A 21,543-nucleotide genomic window follows, 5' to 3' on the forward strand; every position below is an offset into this window, starting at 1 on the left:
GAAGCCCAGTGATAAGTTCATCTGAGATGGGATGAAGAGAGTCTATTTCATTACCCCTTATAATTCCTCTGAATGAGGAGGTGGTGGAGTTGGTGGGTCATCACAAACTCTTCCATGGCCTAGACTATCTCCCAGTTGCTTTCTTTGGGGCTGCCTCTCCCCAGCTTCAGTCATGTAGTTCTGGAGGAAATTGACAATCATGTGTGCTGTTGGGTCAAGGCCACAAGACCATGTAAAGCCAATCATAGTGTCCCATGGCCCTGCCAGGACGGCTGATCTAGGACTATACTTGTGATCTGAGTTGTGTCATTCAGAGAACACCCTTAAACTCTGATGTCTTCAGTCTTTTCCTTCCTTATTGGACATGCCTTCAGGATATATAACCCTAGGGCAGGTAGCTTGGACTCCCTCACTAGGTGTAGAAGCCTTAAGGAAGAAAGTTGTCAGGCTAAGACCATCAAAGAAGAGGGAATGAAAGAGTGAGGGTGTGAAATAGAGAATGATGACTTCTGATTTCTTGGGTCCAGTCACTGAGATCTTTGTATTTGCTCTGAGTCTTGTGTCCTGGATTCCCAGAATCACTTCAATGAGTCTCCCCTTTCCTTGAAGCCAGGTGGAGGTGGGCTCCTCTCAACTGTGATTCAGACTTTGTTCTAGATCCTTCCTGAACATTGTACACCTCCCAGACACAAACAGAGGCACCTGTTTGTTTCAGCACCATTATGAATGAAACCCTTTATTCTTTAATGAGAATAGGGTGTGCAGACCACCAAATACAGTTCACAGTATAGGCAGGAGTACCCTAAGTGTGATTTAGTGTTTGCTCGGAGCAGCCTTACTGATTCCTGGAGCACTCCAAGCATTTATACTGCCTGTGCCAGGCCAATCCTGTCATTTCCTCGATCCAAGACTGAGAAATACAGCCTCAGGAAGACATCACCCAGCATCCAGGTCTCTCTAGATGTCCTCACTGTGTTTGTTCTCTTTAAAGGTGGTATAGCAGTGGCCTCTAGAATCCTGGGGGAGTCAGAGACACACACCAGTCAGCATGAGCCCTTATATGTGACTCCCACAAACATCCAGACCCAGCACAATTCTTGGTTTTATTTCCCTCTTTTGGTAAGTATCAAGGGGTTTTCTCATTAGCAGGGGATATGAGAGTTCATCCACAACCAAAAAGGGCCAAGACATGAGGTTGCCATGAGGAAGGGTGTGGGGGAGGGGAGGACAGGGAGTTGGGGATACAGAGGAATGATAAACAACAAAGTCCTACTGCAGAGCATAAGGAAATACATTAAATATCAAGTCATAAACCACATGAAAAAGAATAAGAAAAAGAATATATATTTCTGTATGTGTATAACTGAGTCACATTGCTGTGCAGCAGAACTTAATGCAATACTGAAGATTTGCCACACTTCAATAAAAATTTTATAAAAGAAAAAGAGTGTCCATAGTTCTCCTCTCTCCCTGTTTCTTTCCTCTGACTCCTGCTCCTTGTTTTCTCTGCAGAGAATGCTGGTTCTCCTCCTGCATCCCCACAATCCATACTTTGTTAAGAAACTTTATTTTGTATTGGAGTATAGCTGATTAACAATATTCTGAGATTCAGGTAGACAGTAAACGGACTCAACCGTATATATCCATGTATCCTGGTCCAAAAATACCCCTCACATCCAGGTTGTCATATAATTAACTGGAGTTCCCCGTGCTACACAGTAACTCGTTGTTGGTTATCCATCTTAAATAGAGCAGTGCCCACAACACGTTCTTGAAGACTTAACTCAGGAACTCTGGGAAGCTTCCTTCGGCCCACACTCACCCTCTTTGGCCACTCCAGGCTTGGCTGGGTAATGTACTCTGGTTCTCCATTTCCACTAGTCAGTCCGTAGCCCTCATCACCCCAAGTAAGTCCCTAGTGCCCCAACGCAGAGCACCCTGAGATGCTATTTGCATGGAATCCAGTGCAGTTTTGCCTAAAGCAAGCAACCCTCCACATGGCTTAATGAGTTTACAGTTTTAGAATTCCTGAAATTCCCTCCCATCCTCAAAGTCTTCTTTGAGCCCATCAGCCTGCTCTGAACTCCCCTAAGGAGCTGACATGAAGCCTCCACCCTGTGCCGGGGCTGAGCAGTCACTGTGCACCCTTTATTCACATTAGCATCCAGCCTCCCCACAGAGGGGTCGGGTAGCCTGACTCACAAAAGGGGCACATGGCCAGAGCTAGGGGAAGATGCACCTGAGAACTAGACTGACCATGTAATTTATCATCCAAACCAGGAAAATTGCGAGAAGGGAAGGGAGACTGTTAATCCCTATGGTGGGACAGTACACTGGGACTGTCCCCAGCCATTCTCCTGTTCACATGGCCTATTTCAGTGACCACTAGAGCTGACTTTCATGTTCATGCATCTGAGGTTTCAGATTGAATTGAAGCTCTTTGAGGACTGAGGACCATAGTGTTCCCCTCTCTTTGTGACTCCCACCATGCCAGCATGGTGTGGCGTCTCCACATTTATTTCAGGATGATCAGTGTCCCAGACGGCACTTTACTCTCAAGTGGTTCGTCTTGCGGGAGGCTCTGGCCCAGCAACAAGGCTCAGCAGCATCTGCAATAGTGCGAGATGGCCTGCAGAGGGCGCCTTCCTCCCAGCAGCAGCCCAAGGGTTCCTGCAAGTTCCTATTTGAGAACCACCCCTCAAGGTTCTCCCCTCACCTTGAGGATGTAGGCTCGAGCTGGCACTGGGTATTTGATGCCGTTGATAGTGAAGCTAATAGAGGGCAGGGTATTGACCGCAAAATATGAAACATAGTGCTGTTGGAGAGAGAGGGAGAGAGGTTGGCCCTGGAGATCCTTCTTGTGTATGGAGACTGGGAGTGACCCTGGGGCATGACCCTTCACCTCGGAACCCCGTGGCGTGGTGCCGATGCGCCTCTGGATGTTATTGACCAGTCTTCTTGGGCCAAGGATCAGTGATAACCCGGTATGCACAAGGGCCTCGCAGCCGCCAGAACAAGCAATAACCTTTCTTTTCATGGAGATACTGAGAGACAGTGTGACAAAGCGGGCATAAAGGCTGCTCTGAGTCTCCCCAGAGCTGCCCCCTTCCTGACTGTCTCCTAAACAGCCCTCCATCTTTTTTGTGCTGACTCTTTTCCTTTGCTCTTGACACGGCACCTTCCTTGACATCCTTGAACGCAGTACTTGAATACACCAGGATCTTTGGTATCTTGACACAAGCTGGTATTCCTTCCTAGAAGAGTCCCCTCCCCTTTGAGTAGCAAATTTCTTCTCATCTTCCAGATTCCAGCTTCATTGTCATTGATTTAGGGAGTCTTTCCCTCGGTGTTTATCAGTCTCCTGTATTGGTGGTCACTTTCTATAGACCCTATCTCATATCTGCTACTGCTGCTGCTAAGTCATTTCAGTTGTGCTGACTCTGTGTGACCCCATAGACGGCAGCCCACCAGGCTCCCCCATTCCTGGGACTCCAGGCAAGAACACTGGGGTGGGTTGCCATTTCTTTCTCCAATGCATAAAAGTGAAGTCGCTCAGTCATGTCCAACTCTTTGCAACCCCATGGATTGCAGCCTACCAGGCTCCTCCATCCATGGGATTTTCCAGGCAAGAGTACTGGAGTGGGGTGCCTCTCATGTCTAGCATGTAACAAAGTCACAATTCACTATGTGTGTGTGTCATTTCTTTTGCACCTGCCTTCTTAGATGTGAGGGCGAGTTTTATTCTCATTGCCTCTTTAAAGTGCCTGGCACACCGTGGATGCCCGATGCTTGTCTGTTCAGTGAGTGAATGAAGACTGTGAGAATAATTAATGAGAAACATCCAGAGAGCTGTATCTGGTGGGAAACTAATAATGGGTCAATCGCAGAGTGAAGATGGAGATTCTCAGGGGCAGCAGATTCTCACAGCGGTGGGAGAGAGGGGCTCCTCTGGGAGAGGGTGTCTGCCAGTACTGCTCCTACAACCAGCTCAGACCCTGAGATCCTGGCCAGGAAATACATGACTAGCCCACAGAAACTCCAAAGGATAGGTCAGATTTTGTCTGAGGCTATCACACAGAATCCTATCAATTATGCCTCTTGTCCTCAGGTCACTCCTGGATACCACCTTCTTGATTCTTTGTTCTAGCCCCTGCCCCACTGTGTGCCCAGGTACGTGGGGTGTCTTTTTTATTAGTTGCTTTCAAGTCTTAAGACTGCAGCCATCCTCTCTCCACTGCTGGGTAGCTGCTCCCTAAGGAGACCAGTTTTCCCCATTTGCTGAGGACTTTGCCTGTTTTTAAACTGACATTTATCTGTACTGAGAACTTCCTTGGTCCCAGCTAGCCCTGGACAGTTGGTCATCTTATAACTCTGTTCAGGCTGGTGTAATCCTCCCTGATCCTCTGTTTGCCACACTGTAGAGTCCTCTAACCATGCTCCACGCCTCACAGGGCAGTGGGTGCAGCCCTCTTCCAGCTGCACAGACCTCTCCGGACCCTTTTAGGATCCTGGTCAGAGCCCTGGTCCGAAGGCCTGGGGATTATGAACCCACGAGTTGTTTGTGTATCTATGTGTTTATGTGTTTGTTTGTATATGTGTTTGTATGTGTCTCTAATTGTGCTTTCCTGTCTCTGACTAGCTATGCATGTTTATATGTGTCTCTGTTTATAAGTGTCTGCTAGTGTGTTTCCATGTGTCTGTGTGTCTGTGTCATTGTGGGTGGTGTATATGTCTGCATCACTATGTATCTGAGAATCCATTTGTGTGTGTCTGCTTGTGTCTGTGTACAGATGTGGAGCATCACTTGGGCTGACCTTCAGAGGGAGAGGCTTACCAGTCCATATGTACACGCCAATCTCCCGCTTGGATCAGTGGAACCCAGTTGAGCACTCCCTGGTAGTAGGCTTTGTCCACCCCACCAAACATCACCACACTGCCCTTCCCCTGCATCTGTAGAGAGAAAAGAAGGGGAGATCTTTGGAGGACAGTAACAACAGCACTGTCTGAGAGCTTGTGTTTGTGCTTGTCTACCCATCAAGGCTCTAATAAGGTCTCCATTTACAGATGCAGAAATCGAGGCTAGGAGCAATTGAGAACCAGACTGAGGTCAGTAACCGGCTAATGAGTGGCACAGAGGAGGTCAGAAGCTGAGTCACATGGCTGGGCTCCACCCACTATGTCTTCTGAAGAGGCCCAGAACCTACTGCTACCTGTGTGCTCAGAAACCCTCAGATGACACAGTGCTGAAGAGTTTTTGCTTTCCACTTGTCCACCTTGTCATTTTTCAGGAAAATCAAGGTGTGGGAGTTCTAAGGGTGTGGGTTCAGGTCACCCAGAGTTGGCTCTGCTGACCTGTGACCTCTACTGTCCAGAGGGTCCCACACTCAGAAGGGACCCCAACTCTGCTCTCCCTGTCTTGAAATGCCTAATATTTCTTGAACAAGGGGTCCCACACTTTTGTGTCCCACACTTTCATTTCTCACTGGCTCCACAAATTGGGTAGCTGGTCCTGGGCTCCCAGTGAAATGCTAATGAGAAAGGAAAGATATCCAGCATCCTTCTCCCTCCTTCCTTATCAAATTCATAAGCAAATCCTAATGCCTTTCCTTCAACTTGTTTCCTGTTGCCTTCCATTAGCCTTCCTCCTCATTCACCCCTCTAGACCAAGTTACTGCTCTTGAGCCCAGGAGCAGGAATGTGTTCCAATAAAACGTTATTTATAAACACCAGTGGTGATGCCAGGTAGGGCCCTGGGGCCACAGTTATCCTGGGTTAGATTATCTCTCAGGATACTTCTTTATCAAGTGTTCTATAATTTTCATGCAACTGAAAGCATCTTACAGCTAATTTGGAGAAAGGGATTGTCCATCTCAGACTTACTTGCTCAAGTAGAAGGCAAAAACAGGCTCAGAAATGGCACCTTGATTCTTCAGGTTGTCAAAGATGGGAATGGCTCCAGTGAAGATATGTTGGGGTAGTTCAAGCCCAAGACGCCATCAAAAGGTATACCCTCAAACTCGGATTCCGCCATGCTTAGACTGAATGCCTGCTCAGTGCTTACAAGGTCCCCAATCTGTGGGAGAGACGAGTGTTCCCACTTACAGATATGTGAAGTGGGGCTAGGACTGGGCTGGGGTGCATTGCCATTAGATCCTCAGAGAAGAATTGAGGCTGGGCTGTGTCTTTGGTGGACCTCAGACGGTTAGACCAAGCTGGGAGGGGAATATGGGTTCCATTTTTGAGAGGCTGTGAATTTTAAAACATCTGCCCCTCTGAAAAACACCACCTGAGTAAGTCAAATTGGCCTTGTGGCTTCTGTCCAGGTGGGGCAACCAAGAGTCAAGCCAGGACCCACTGGTGCCACCTTGTGGACAAAACAATCGAGAGCAAAATAGCCTTCTCTTTGGCATCACTATCACCTAATGACAGGAATGGATTGAATTCTCTGTAATGTACTGTGGATTCTGCATCTGTCCAGGAAGACAGAAACCGAAAACACAGTCTTGCTTGCAGGGATCTATGAAATTACTGCCTGGGGAATTCACTTTTGGGGATGTGTGTGTTTGTGTGTGTGTATGAGAGAGAAGGAGAGAGATGGGAATTACTCAAGTACTTTGGGGTGGCAGGCCATAGGTTTATTAGACTCTCAAGGGTCCTCTAGAGTGAGAACTCATTTATCAGACCCCCTGACAATTCTCACCTCCAGTTTCCCACTCTGGATACCTGAAGCCCTCGACAGCCCCCCAGGGTCCCCAGATAAGTTTTATCCTGTCCCCAAACACCCCACAGCAACTTCAGTCCTGAAAAGCCAGCCTAGTTCCACCGCTTACCACATGCGTGACATCAGCAAGACCCTTGCTGTCTGCACCTCAGTTTCCTCATATGTCTCATGAGCTAATCAGACCACCTGCTGTGTGGTGTTGTTGCAGGATTAAACCAGTTATTACCTGAAAGTGCCTGGAACAGTCTGAGAATATAAAAGTGGGTGTTTTTTCCCCTCTTCTTGCTCCCAGCAAAATGAGCCTAGAACTGCTCATGGGCAGAGGAGCTACAAGTCCACACCTCAAGCTACTCTCTGGGTTAGCTAATCTGTTTGCTCATGTGTCACCATAGGCACTGCTTCCCCAGGGACAGGATTCTGTGTGTAAGATGGTCAATATCTATGGGAGTTAGGCTAGGAAGGGTCCTGCCCGATGGCCCTGTACCTGTTTTGCAAGCAGTGGTCACTCCTTAGAGAGTCCTGACTCAGCTTCTGTTTACACGTTACCCGAACGGTGCATTAAGCAAGAAATCCCTTCATCCTTCCAGAACCATAGGCGATGCCGAAGGTCTTTCAGGTAGGCCAGGAGGTGGAAGACTCAAGATGTCTGAACATAACGTGTGTAGCTACAGACACAAGAGATAAGTGTCATCAGGTCTCAAGGGTGGAAACCAAGGCAGCCGGGCATGTGAAGGATGGTCTGGGTATGAGGTATCTGGACTCACAACAGTTTGGACTGGGGCAAAAGATAGAGGGCACCCACAAGTCAGATGAGGCTGTGTCAAAGACAACCTGGAATTCCTAAGGGGTTGTTCCAATGGTGATGTTACCCACATAGAGCATCTATAGGAAGAAGGAGGGAGTGGGTTAGTGCAGAACGGGCTACCCTCTATTCCCACACTGATGCCTCCCTTTGGGTGTCACATATCTCTTGAGATCACTTTCTAACCACCATGCACCTCACAGCCTTTTGTCACAGAGGTGCCTGCATTTGATTTTTTTTTTTTCTGTACTACATGGTATGCAGGATATTTAGTCTTACCAGGCATTGAAGTGGTACCTCCTGCATTGGAAGCCCAGAGTCACAACCCCTGGAACTCCAGGACCGCTGGGCACTCAAGGAAGTCCTGGTGCCTTCATTTGAGAAGCTCCATAGTCTCTTCAAACCCAGCCTTAGCACCCCCATCTCCAGGAGTCCTTCTTGATAAACCTCAGCTACTCCCTCTAAACTCAGACCACATCCAATCAACACCACACGTGACCCTTTCATGACATGTATTTACTCTTTGCCTATCTCTCAGGCTGGGATGGGCATTCTTGAAGACAAAATAAGCCCTTTTTCTAATCCAAAAACAGTAACCACTGTGTTAGATTCTGATGGCCTTACACGGAATAGGAGTTCTGTAACTTTTTACTGCTATGGTTCTTGCATCTGTGGAAACTGAATTCCTCTGCCTGGGGATTCACAATTGCTTTGCAGTTAGTTCTACATTTTGACCAGTGATGGTTCACTCTTCATCTGTAACTGAGTGGCTCACTTTGTTCAGAAGGAACAATTGCCATCAAATTAAGACACATCTTGGACACAGAAATGTATATTTACCTGCCACCTGGTAATTGCTGGGCCCAGTCACCACAGACCAAGAGTTGAAGATGAGAGTGCCTTCTCCTCTGGTTGGGGTCCCTGTTTTCCAGTATGTCTGCCTCCTGCAGGAACCCCAACCCCAGCATCCCACCTGGCACCTCCAAATGAGCCCCGGTGCTAAGCTAAAGCACCAGGAGGTGCTGTGGAGCACCATCCTCCCAAAATACTCACATCCATGGTGTTCCTTAGGGTGTGAGTAGTTATATTTGAGCCACAAGAATAAATCTGGAACAGTCTATAAGTATGTTCCTTCAGAAAATTGTTCAGCAAGTTTTTTGTTTTTTTTTTTACTGAGGGTTTTTCGCATGATCTTCACTTTTGTTAGAGGTATTCTTTCACCGAGCATTTGACAAAGAAAACAAAGAAGAAGCTACAATTAGCTGTCAGTTTTAAGGTATAACTGTCATTGTAATGGCTCTGTGTATTTTCCAGTCATTTTTATGAATCACCTTGTTATCAGAATTTTATGCATATACCATCGCAAAGACATAGGTTTGGATACAGGTTCTGTTCTGTAATGTTGGGTAAGCCATATGCCCATGTGGGGTCTGTCTCCCCCTCGGTCAAATGGTGGAATGTAATAATTCCCACCCTCCAAATAGAATATCTTGTGGATAAGTTAAGTGATGGGTATAATGTGCCTGATAAATAGGAAGTCTCAACAATGACAGCCACTAGCATTGCTGTTGCCATCCCACTGTATCCTTCTCATAGAAGCTCAGGGAAGGAGGTAGAAGGGGGATTATTATACTCTTTTCCCAGGGGAGGAATTTGAAATACAGGAAGTTTGTAGTTGGCTGTAGTCACACTGCTTGTCAGATGTAAAACCACGTATAAGTAGCTCTCCCAATCTTTCTCCAAGTTGAAAAATAGAGGGTTGAAAGAAGAATCCAAGAGATGGGGAAAATATTAGGGACATTAAGAGGCTCAAGAGCAAGGAAGAGTTAAAATTAAAAAATTAAAGGTAAGGAAAAACAACAGAGTTATCTGCAGGCACAGAGACTTCCAAAGAGATGGGGAGACAAATGAGAGAGGTACGGAGATAAATACACACAGAAATAGAGAGAGAACAGAGAAGAGATCTAGAAAAAAACTGCAGAAAAGTGCTATTCCACAGGGCCACACCTACATCTGCATAGGCTGTGCACTGAACAATTGCAAGGAGTTCCATTTTCAATAGGTTACACGTCTGGGCCCCAAGAGTTGTGCAACCATGCAACTCTATGCCATGACCCTTGGGACCCACAGTCCCTATAGCAAGGTACTTATCAATAAGTAAGAGTTGAACTTTAAGACTGTCAGGGAAATATTCCTTTCCCATCTAACCCTGATGGGTGGAAGAATAATCAGATGAAAAGAAACATCCCAGAAAGGAAGATGATACCCCTTAGGGTCCCTATACTTACACAACTATGCACTCTGAGAGGGACACCAGTACGAGGAGCCCAAGCCACTTCATGTTTCTTTCCTAGCTCCAAGTACTCAGGGAAAGTTCGGTTCTTAGCATGTAGTGAAGACCAAAAATGTCTAGTTATATATGCTCTGAATGACCTAATCGTTCCCTAGGCCATTAATTGATCTGATAAAAATGAAAACCTCTCGAAAATGTTTACCTCCATCAGTGTCCTTGGGGAGTAGACGTTGAAAATTCTCAGAATACAGAGAATTCTACTGTAATCTCTTCCTTGAGGCTTGTCTGGAAAACCAAAGTGAATGGCACGGACATCTAAGAGCATGGGAAACTTGCCAAATTGGAGAAAAAACTGCTAATAACATCATAAAAATGAATATTAGGGACCATGCTAAACTTTCGTGATATCATGTGATCTTCCAGTCACTTCATGAGATGCGCATTGCTGTCCTCATTGGAGAGCTGATTGCTAGGAGGAAAGTAGTCAAATGGCAAAGTAAAGCCTTCAAGGGCAGACCAGGGACATACAACTGGCTTTAGGTAGTGGGTCAGATGGCAGATATTAGGTGCACCTATGATGCCAGCCTGCATCAAAGCTTTAGGGCAGAGCAGTATTTCAATTGCATGGTTTCAGAATTGGAAGAAATATCAAATGTATCCACAAGATTTTTCATATCATTCAACAAACCTACAAGGAAGACCTGTGTGCTGGGATCTGGATTAGATGCTTCAAATTCAAAGTTGATCAAGACACAAGTGGTCTTTATCTTAGGCAAGCTAGCAGTCTAGTTCTCACAAACTCATGGCCACGGAGGCGAGAGAAATGATTCAAGAATTAGGCAGCCATGCTGGACCATGGGCAGAACTAGCCTTACCACAGGGAGCAGCCTTTCCTCCACTTCACGCATGCTGGAAAGCAGGCTAGTTGGCCATGTGTTCAAGAGAATCAGAAGTTTGGATATTTATGTACAATCTACTGATTTTAATGTTAGCCACTATTCTTTTCTTCCAGAAAAAATATAATGGGAGCCAAATCGACACCACAGTGTTCTGGATTCAGCCTTCAGGCTATGCCTGTTTTTATTTCTGGCCTAGAGTTGGGAGTGAGTGGTGACAGAGAGGGATTTAATTCAAGTTGATTGATGTAAAGTGACTGAATGCATACTAAACATGTCATTTTTCTTTCTGTTTATAAAGGAAGATCACCAGGGACATATAAACCAATTAATTTAATAATGTCCATTTGCTGAAGATAAATGTATATATTTCTTATGTAATTCCCCAGTAGTGTCCATGCCTTAAAAATTTTTGTCCGCCAAACCAAACATACAAAAAATTAATTTTGAAGTATTTTTTTAATCAAAAAGACAAAACCACTCAAATCTCCTGCTCAGCCTGAGATTAATAGGGCTACCTTCAAACTGTTAGTGAAGCCAGAGTAAAGATGACAGTGTTTTATGACTCCTTCCATGACTCCCAGGGTCCATTCCTGCATGAGATCTATCCAGCCTGTCCCTTGGGTCCAACAAAAGGAGCCTGGCCTGATTGCCAGGTGTGTATAGATGAGGCACTGTGTCTTAATCCTCATTTTTGCATATTGTTTAAGTTTTGGTGTTAAATTACAACAGGGGAAATATAACAGCATTTAATAAATGACACACACTTATACCCTTTAACTCAGCAGTTTTACTTCTATGGATCTATAAAATGATACATTGATGAAAATATAAAAAGCCAACTGCACAAGCTATCTACTGCACATTGTTTTTAAAAGTAGAATATCTTTAGGCCAATTTATTCCTAAGTAATTTACTCTTTTTGTTGCAATGGTGAATGGGTTTGTTTCTTTAATTTCTGTTTCTGATTTTTCATTGTTGGTGTATAGGAATGCAAGGGATTTTTGTTTATTCATTTTACATCCTGCAACTTTACCATATTCATTGATTAGCTCTAGTAATTTTCTGGTGGTGTCTTTAGGGTTTTCTACGGAGAGGATCATGTCATCTGCAAACAGTCAGAGTTTTACTTCTTTTCAAATCTGGATTCCTTTTCTTTCTTTTTATTCTCTTATTGCTGTGGCTATGACTTCCAAAACTACACTGAATAGTAGTGGTGATGTGGGCACCCAAATATTTAGCAATAAATTTACCTAAAGAAACAAAAGACATATATAGAAAACCATGAAACATTGATGAAAGAAATCAAAGATGACACAAATAAATGGAGAAACATACCATGTTCATGGACTGGAAGAATCAGTATAGTGAAAATGAGTATACTACCCCAAGCAATCTATAGATTCAACACAATCCCTATCAAACTACCAGTGGTATTTCCCACAGAACTAGAAAAAACAATTTCACAATTTGTATGGAAATGCAAAAAAAAAAAAAAAAAACCAAGTAGCCAAAGCAATCTTGAGAAAGAAGAATGTAACTGGAGGAATCAATCTGCCTGACTTCAGGCTCTACTACAAAGCTACAGTCATCTAGACAGTATGGTACTGCCACAAATACAGAAATATAGACCAAGAGAACAAAATAGAAAGCCCAGAGATAAATCCATGCACCCACAGACACCTTATCTTTGACAAAGGAGGCAAGAATATACAATGGAGAAAAGACAATCTCTTCAACAAGTGGTCCTGGGAAAACTGGTCAACCACGAGTAAAAGAATGAAACTAGAACACTTTCTAACACCATACACAAAAATAAACTCAAAATGGATTAAAGATCTAAATGTAAGACCGGAACAATAAAACTCTTAGAGGAAAATATAGGCAGAACACTCTCCGACATAAATCACAGCAAGATCCTCTATAATCCACCTCCCAGAGTAATGGAAATAAAAACAAAGATAAACAAATGGGACCTAATTAAACTTAAAAGCTTTTGCACAATTAAGGAAACTATAAGCAAGATGAAAAGACAGCCTTCAGAATGGGAGAAAATAATAGCAACTTAACCAACTAACAAAGAATTAATCTCCAAAATATACAAGCAGCTCATGCAGCTCAATATCAGAAAAATGAACAACCCAATCAGAAAGTGGGCAAAAGAACTAAACAGACACTTCTTCAAAGAACTCATACAGATGGCTAATAAACACATGAAAAGTTGCTCAACATCATTCATTATTAGAGAAATGCAAATCAAAACCACAATGAAGTATCATCTCACTCCATTCAGCATGGCTGTCATCAAAAAGTCTACAAGCAATAAATGGTGGAGAGGGTGTGGAGAAAAGCTGGTACTGCCACTATGGAGAACAGGGTGGAGATTCCTTTAAAAAGTGGAAATAGAACTGCCATGCAATCCAGCAATCCCATTGTTAGGCAGAGACCCAAGGAAACCAGAATTGAAAGAGACACATGAACCTCAATGTTCACTGTGGCATTATTTACAATAGCTAGGATACAGACGCCACCTAGACTTTCATTAGCAGATGAATGGATAAGGAAGTTGTAGTATATATACACAATGGAATATGACTCAACTTAAAAAAATGGAATGCATTTGAGTCAGTTCTAATGAGGTGGATGAAACTGGAGCCTATTATACAGAGTGAAGTAAGTCAGAAAGAGAAACACAAATACTATTTATTAATGCATATATATGGAATTTAGAATGATGGTAACAACCATCCTATATGCAGATCAGCAAAAGAGACACAGATGTAAAGAACAGACTTTTGGATTCTGTGAGAAAAGATGAAGGTGGGATGATTTGAGAGAATAGCACTGAAGCATGTGTATTACCATATGTAAAACAGATGACCAGTACAAGTCCAGTGCATGAAGCAGGGCACCCAAAGCAGTGCTCTGTGACAACCCAGAGGGAAAGACTGGAGAGGAAGGAGGGAGGGGGTTTCAGGGTGAGGGGACACATGTGTTCCTGTGGCAGATTCATGTCGATGTATGGCATAAACCATCACAATATTGTAAAGAAATTATCCTCAAATTAAAATAAATTAAATAATCAAAAAAAAAAAAAAAGAGCAAAATATCAGCAAGATACCAGAAGTGATCATCCACAGGGGTATGTGGAATAAGGCACAGGGCATCCCAACACCTGGGTATAATGTGGATGGAGGGAGGAATGGAATGGGTGACTTCAAGGTGCACTGTGTATTTATTTTTAAAAAGAAGAAGGTCCAAAAAATTTCTTATAGTTTGTTGCTTCTACATACATATCTATGTTTGTTTTCATTTTTTAAAAATACAAGAATAAGCCATAAACTACTGAAATATAATTTACAGATGAGGGGCAGGGAAATGAGATTTTTCTTGTTTTATACTTTGATTTTCAACCATGCAAATGTGTTGCAGAATCAAAAAATAGGCAATTACATGTGTCAAAATTGAGAGCAAAGACTAATAAGTCTTAATTGTATAAAGTTGGTGACCAGTTGCACATAACAAAACATTACTTAAGTGGTTTTAAAGTTCAGAATTATGACTCTACATTCAGAGTGGAATATCTTCTAAGCACAAAGGCAAACAAAAATATTGCCCATCCAAAACAAAAGTGAAAGAAACCCAAAGGCAGAAAAGGAAAGAAATCTGAAACTATATTCAACAACTTGTGTTGCTGGTATTGCTTCTGTTACTGTGACAGTATCGTATGTATTTTACAGGTAAAAGCAAGTCAGTAACTAAAGCTAATATTGTTCTGAAGTAAAATTTTCAATGGTTAGAGAAGAGAGATTCACACATAAAATAAAAAAGCTTAAGTAAAACCCTGCTGTCTTAAATCTTGAACTGAAAGCATAAGTTTGTACAGCCAGTTATATTCCTTTTTTTTTTTTTTTTTAAGGAAAATCTGTGTTTCCTGACTCTGACCACTGAAAAGCCTAGAAGCAATGGCAACTTGACTTTACAGTGACTATCCTGGAGCCTAACACATGGCCTTTAAATATATTTCACACCAGACAATCCATGAATTCTTAAAGAGATGACTGATTTTAGGACTGGTAAAGAAATGCAGCAAATAATCTTGGGAATCTTCAAAGAACAGAAAGTTGAGGAACTTCAAAGACCAGTGAGGACTGGACAGAAAGTTTAGGAATCCATTTGAAGAGGCCAAAATTGGGACAATTTTAGCATTGCATCAAATCCATTGAAACAAATTAAATGTATAAATGTCAGAAATTCCAAATACTATGCTGTTGTTCAGTCATGTAGTCATGTCTAACTCTGCAATCCCCATGGAATGCAGCATGCAAGGCCTCCCTGTTCCTCACCATTTCCCAGAGTTTGCTAAAGTTCATATCCATTGCATTGGTGATGCCATCCAGTCATCTCATCCTCTGACACCCTCTTCTCCTTCTGCCCTCAATCTTGCCCAACATCAGGGACTTTTCCTATGAGTCAATTGTTTGCCTCAGGTGACCAAAATACTGGAGCTTCAGCTTCAGCATCAGTCCTTTCAATGAGGATTCAGGGTTAATTTCCTTTCAGATTGACTGGTTTGATCTCCTTGCTGACCAAGGGACTCTAAGGAGCTTTCTGCAGCACCACAGTTCAAAGGCATCAATTCTTTGGTGCTCCACCCTCTTTATGGTCCAGCCATCACAACCGTACATGACCACTGGGAAGGCCATAACCTTGACTATACAGACCTTTGTTGGCAGAGTGATGTCTCTGCTTTTCAACACTCTTTCTATGTTTGTCATAGCTTTCCTGTCAAGGAGCAAGCGTCTTCTGATTTCATGGCTGCAGTCCCCATCCACAGTGATTTTAGAGGCCAAGATGAGGAAATCTGTCACTACTTCCACCTTTTCCCCTTCTATTTGCCCTGAAGTAATGGGGGTGGATCCCACGATCTTAGTGTTTTAATATCTAGTTATAAGCCCACCAAAGGTGTCCAAATGTTAATAGGCAATATCTAATTTGTCACTGTGACAGATTGCTAAGGCATCAAGTCTCACCATTCTGAGCACTGAGAAAGGAAAATAATCAGCTATATTTATGCTATATTTGTTTGTATAAGGCATAGTTAATGTACTATAAACAGTAAAAGGAATCTTATTTTTATTGAAGAATTTCAAGAATTAAATTAGAAGGAATGGTAGAAACAAGAACCTCTATTTTGAAATATCCTCATAAAATTATTCTAGGCAAGTGTCATTAATGAATGCTGAAACTGCAAGTGAAAAATAGAAGGGGAGGTATATAATGGATGCATGAGGATGACAACACCAGAATCCACTGCATTTCAGCATCTCTTAAAGTGAGGCAGAAGGAAATTATGACCCTCTTGAAGTGGAACCATAAGAAATATATATCTGCATATGAAATATTCCAATAAAAAATTTTGAACTCAAGTATAGATCTAACTACCAGTTTCCAGGAAAAAACACAAATAAAGAAATGGAGAAAAAATCCTCTAAACAGGTAGGCCCACAAATTTTTGGCACCCAGGGCTGGTTTCTTGGAAGAAAATTTTTCCACAAACCTGGGTGGGGGGATATTTTCTGGATAGTTATTTAATTTATTGTGCACTTTATTTTTATTACTATTACATTGTGATATAAAAAGAAATGATTATATAATTGTCCATAATGCAGAATCAGTGGGAGCCCAGAGCTGGATTTCCTGCAACTAGACTGTCCCATCTAGGGGTGATGGGAGAGTGATGGGGAGGAGCTGTAAATACAGACAAAGCCTCATTCACTGGCCTGCTGCTCATCTCCTGCTATGCTGCCCGATTCCTAAAAGACCAAGGATGGGTACTGGTCCTGGTACCAGTGTTGTGGACCCCTGCTCTAAACCCAATATTGGGACATTCTATAAGACAAACCACCCTGGTTCCTATCAGTTTTTAAACAAATAAATGGCATTAAAATTTCAAGAGAAAAATTGTTTCATCTTAAAAGAGAATAACCAAGTACAACATATGAGTACATTCTTTCAATAAACTGTGAAAAAAACATCTGTCTTTAGAGAATCAAGGAAATTTGGACATGGACCAGACAGAAGATGTTTATTTTCCTTGGAACAAAATAGTATTTTTTTGCACATAATATCATTTTCTCCCAAATATTCATTATATGTAACTTGTGAAATGGTCATCTCTTCCCTAAAATACTTCAGAAAAATGAATAAAGAGTAAAAAGGGACATTAAATGAGGGCCTGTCTTGATTTAAAAACAGATCTGCATAGCTGCTATGGATTGAATTGTTTGTGTCCACCCCCCAATTCTGATGTTGAATCCTTGACTCCGGATGTGATGGTATTAGGTGGTAGGGCCTTTGGGCAGTAATTAAGTTGATATGGGGTTTCAATGGTAGGGCCCATATGATGGGATTAGCCTCTCCCTCTTTTTCTCTTTTATTCTCCCTCTTCCTCCCTTCCTATCCCTACCACATATGAGAACACAGCAAGAAGAGAACTGAAGAAAGTCAAAAAGTGTCTTCACCAGGGATCCAGTTGTTCACCACCTTGATCTTGGCTTCCAGTCTCTGGTCTATGACAACCTGTGAGACTAAGAGAGTAGTTTTGTAGTTATTGATGCCGAATGGCAAAATACAGCATTCACGATACTATTCTCTTACTTTTGTTATGTTTGAAATCACTTCATTATAAGAAGTTTACAAAATGTCCATTTTTAAGTTTCTGTCTTTAGTAATACCCGGCAGGGCCCAGGAAAGCAGATTCAGGAAGGCCCCCAGGGAGTGAGTGGTTGGAAACCCACCTGCTCTCTATCCCCCTCTTCTGTCATCTGATCACCATCCTCAACACCCAACAACCCCACCCCCAAATCTATCTGCATCTCCACTCCATTGCTAATCTGCTTGTTCATCCAGCTGGAGAATTTGATGAGCCAGATCAGGGCCTGGAAGTAGAAGGAATGTGGACATTATTAGAAAGAATGATTTGGACCACTCTCTCCCTGGTTTTCTCTTCTTTAGTGTCATCTGCAGGTGAAAGGCAGGGCCTGGGTAGGGAGGGAGCCACAAGTGGGGCTGCGAGGATATTTCCAAGGGAAGGGCAAAGTTCATATCCCAGTAACCAAGAGGTGGGCAGCTTGGTCAGGACCCAGGAGGGAAGGAAGAAGCACTAGGAAAAGAATGATGCCTACCAGAGGGCCAGACACAGCAGCGGTTTCCAGTTAACCTTGCTGGAGATCATGTTCTTCTGGCTGGACTTCCTCCTCTGGACATGGAACGCTAGAGTGGAACTCGCTGCTAATGATCCACGGAGAGAGGGACAGTCTCATCCAGGGGCCTTTTGTGTCCACTATAACTGTTGGCATCATCCCAAGCTCAACAACAATATGGCAGGTCATCAGAGAGATGACCTATTCAAAATACTACAAAATTTAACCAAGAGTCTTGGCATGTCTTGTACCCAAAGTTCTTTTCAGTTCAGTTCAGTTCAGTCACTCAATCGTGTCTGACTCTTTGAGACCCCATGAATTGCAGCACGCCAGGCTTCCCTGTCCATCACCAGCTCCCAGAGTTCACTCATACTCAGGTCTGTCGAGTCGGTGATGCCATCCAGCCATCTCATCCTCTGTCATCCCCTTCTCCTCCTGCCCCCAATCCCTCCCAGCATCAGAGTCTTTTCCAATGAGTCAACTCTTCGCATGAGGGGGCCAAAGTATTGGAGTTTCAGCTTTAGCATCAGTCCTTCCAATGAACACCCAGGACTGATCTCCTTTAGGATGGACTGATTGGATCTCCTTGCAGTTCAAGGGACTCTCAAGAGTCTTCTCCAACACCACAGTTCAAAAGCATCAATTCTTTGGCGCTCAGCTTTCTTCACAGTCCAACTCTCATATCCATACATGACCACTGGAAAAACCACAGCATTGACTAGATGGACCTTTGTTGGCAAAGTAATGTCTCTGCTTTTGAATATGCTATCTAGAATTCTTTTGGTAGAACTGGTTCATCAGCCCACCTTGGGTTTCTGCTGAGAAACCTACAACCTCCCAGTTAGTAACTTCTGACTTATTATTACCTGATCTCATCCCTCAGAAATCAAGTGGTGGAAAATTCCAGTGGGAAAGGCATCTAAGGTCCTCCATCTCACAGCAGCTGTTTGCCAACTGGTCTGCCCTCTCCACCCCATTCTGAGCCCAGGATCCATGGACATTACCAGGCAGTCACAGCTCCCTGCCTATCAGATGCAGTCTCAGCATTCTCAGCAACATGTGCCTCTGAGCCACTTGTCCATTGATTTACATTAAGCTTCAGTCTGGAGCAAATGCTCTGGAGCAAATCCAGTTTCCTTCATCCAAGACATGGGAAACTGAACCCTGGGGTGTATGACTCACTCTAAGGCTGCAGGTGGGGTGGGGAAGTGCTGAGTCCCAGGGTTCCTGGTTCTCAGGTTGGGAAAGCTCCAGAAAGGGAAATATCATAGAAAGCTCAATTGCATCCACTGCTGAGCAGCTCTCAGAGGTCTTCTGGTGACAGAGTTGAAGTACGTTTCCCTTGCTCCTTAGTCTGGCTCTGATTCTATCAGCAGACCTGCCTTCTTGTAGCAGCAGGAAAGCAATACTGGGAGCTGGGTCTTCTGGGTTCCAGGCACAGTGAAGGCAGCCCCCTCCTGGAGTGGTCCCAGGAGACATTGGTGCAAGTGGCGCCTGACTCACTCCCAGGTCAGCAGCCCCAGTGCTCCCTCTCCTCATCCACACAACACAGACCACTGGGAGGCTGGGTCACATGGACCTGCATTCACAGTAAGGAGTGTTTTCTGCTCAGCCTTCTGACAACTTCGATGCAGTGTCTTATTGTTTCATCAGGGAACCCCTGGCTGAGAAAGGTAGGGGGTGCTGAGACTAGTCTGGATTCAAGGGTTGTGTTCCCTCTTTGATGCTCAAAAAAGACCTTGGAACTTTTAAGGCCTTGAGAGGGGGTGAAATAGTCATGTTCTTTCAGGACTTTGCTTTATGGACCTGGTTGGAGATAAAGGACAGACAACAGAACAAGGCTGGATATCTCTGGGTCCCAGATGGTTGCAACTTGAGTTCCAGCTACCAGGCTTCAGAGTCAGGTGCTGATGTTAGTTACAAATCACCTTTGGAGAAGGAATAGAGAGGAAAGAGTTTTTGCCCAGAGAGCAGTGTGGTCAGGGGACCACGGGATCACACAGGGAAAGATGAGACAAGGGCGATTGCTTGTTTCTTTGCTCTATCAGTTCCCTGGAAGTTCCACCCCTGAGAACAATCTCTCTGACAGAGATTGTCAGAGTCACTGGTGGTGCCCCTGGCACCTGATGCCATTGGTAATAACTGTTTGTGTACACAATCCTGAGCCCAGAGCTGACTCAGCCCTGTGACAGCCCCAGTCTCCGTTCTGAGGGGGATGAGATGGCTCATTTGTAACATTGTACAGGAGGCAGACACCTAAAACATCCCTAAGAAACAGAAATGTGAAAAGGTAAAGTGGTTGTGTGAGGAGGCCTTACAAAGAGCTGAGAAAAGAATAGAAGCCAAAGGCAAATGAGAAAGGTAAAGATATACCCAATGGAATGCAGACTTCCAGAGAATAGCAAAGAGAGATAAGAAAGTCTTCTTAAGTGAACAGTGCAAGAAATATAGGAAAACAATAGGATTGTGAAGGCTGGATATCTCTTCAAGAAAATTGGAGATACCATAGGAACATTTCATACAAAGATAGGCACAATAAAGGACAGAAAAGGCCAGGCCTAACAGAAGTAGAAGAGATTAAGAGGAGATGGTAAAAATACACAGAACTATACAAAAAGTCTGAATGACCCAGATAGGCATGATGGTGGGGTCACTCATGTAAAGCCAGATTGTGGAGTATGAAGTCAAGTGGGGCTTAGGAAGCAGCACTCCGAACAAAGCTAGTGGAGGTGATAGAATTCCAGCTGAGCTGTTAAAAATCCTAAGAGATGATGCTGTGAAAGTGCTGTTTTCGATATGTCAGCAAATTTGGAAAACTCAGCAGTGGTCACGGGACTGGAAAAGGTCAGTTTTCATTCCAATCCAAAAGGAAGGCAATTCCAAAGAATATTCAAACTACCATACAATTGTGTTCATCTCACATGCTAGCAAGGTAATGCTCAAAATCCTTCAAGCTAAGCTTCAACAGTACATGAACTGAAAAATTGCAAATGTACAAGCAGGATTTAGAAAAGGCAGAGGAACCAGAGATCAAATTGCCAACGTTCATTGGATCATACAGAGAGCAAGGGGTTTCCAGAAAAACATCTGCATCTGCTTCACTGACTGTGCTAAAGCCTTTCACTGTGTGGACCAAAACAAACTATGGGATATTCTTAAATAAATGCAAGTACCAGATCACTGTACCTGTCTCCTGATAAATCTGTATGCAGGCCAGAAAGTGATGGTTAGAACCAGACATGGGACAGTTGAATGATTCAAAATGGGAAAGGAGCATGACAAGCACTCTGGCTATTTAACTTATGTGTAGGGTACATCATTCGAAATTCTGGGCTGCATAAATCTCAAGCTGGAATCAAGACTGCTGGGAGAAATATCAACAACCACAGATATGAAGGTGTTACCACCCTTATGGTAGGAAAGGAAAAGTAACTAAAGAGCCTCTTGATGAGGGTGAAAGAGGAGAGTGAAAAAGCTGGCTTAAAACTCAACATTCAAAAAACTAAGATCATGACATCCAGTCCCATCACTTCATGGCAGATAGATGGGAGGCAAGTGGAAACAGTGGCAGATTTTATTTTCTTGGGCTCCAAAGTCAATATGGACCTTAACTGCAGCCACGAAAT

At 43.5% G+C, this 21,543-nt stretch overlaps 1 pseudogene; it reads right to left on the reverse strand.

The window, feature by feature from the left end:
* Nucleotides 1–863: 863 nt before the first annotated feature.
* LOC133241868 (pregnancy-associated glycoprotein 1-like) lies at nt 864–9,864 on the reverse strand (annotated as a pseudogene).
* Between the last annotated feature and the right edge of the window lie 11,679 nt (nt 9,865–21,543).

The sequence above is a fragment of the Bos javanicus genome, chromosome 29 (genome assembly GCF_032452875.1).
Source record: "Bos javanicus breed banteng chromosome 29, ARS-OSU_banteng_1.0, whole genome shotgun sequence".
NCBI lineage: Eukaryota > Metazoa > Chordata > Mammalia > Artiodactyla > Bovidae > Bos > Bos javanicus.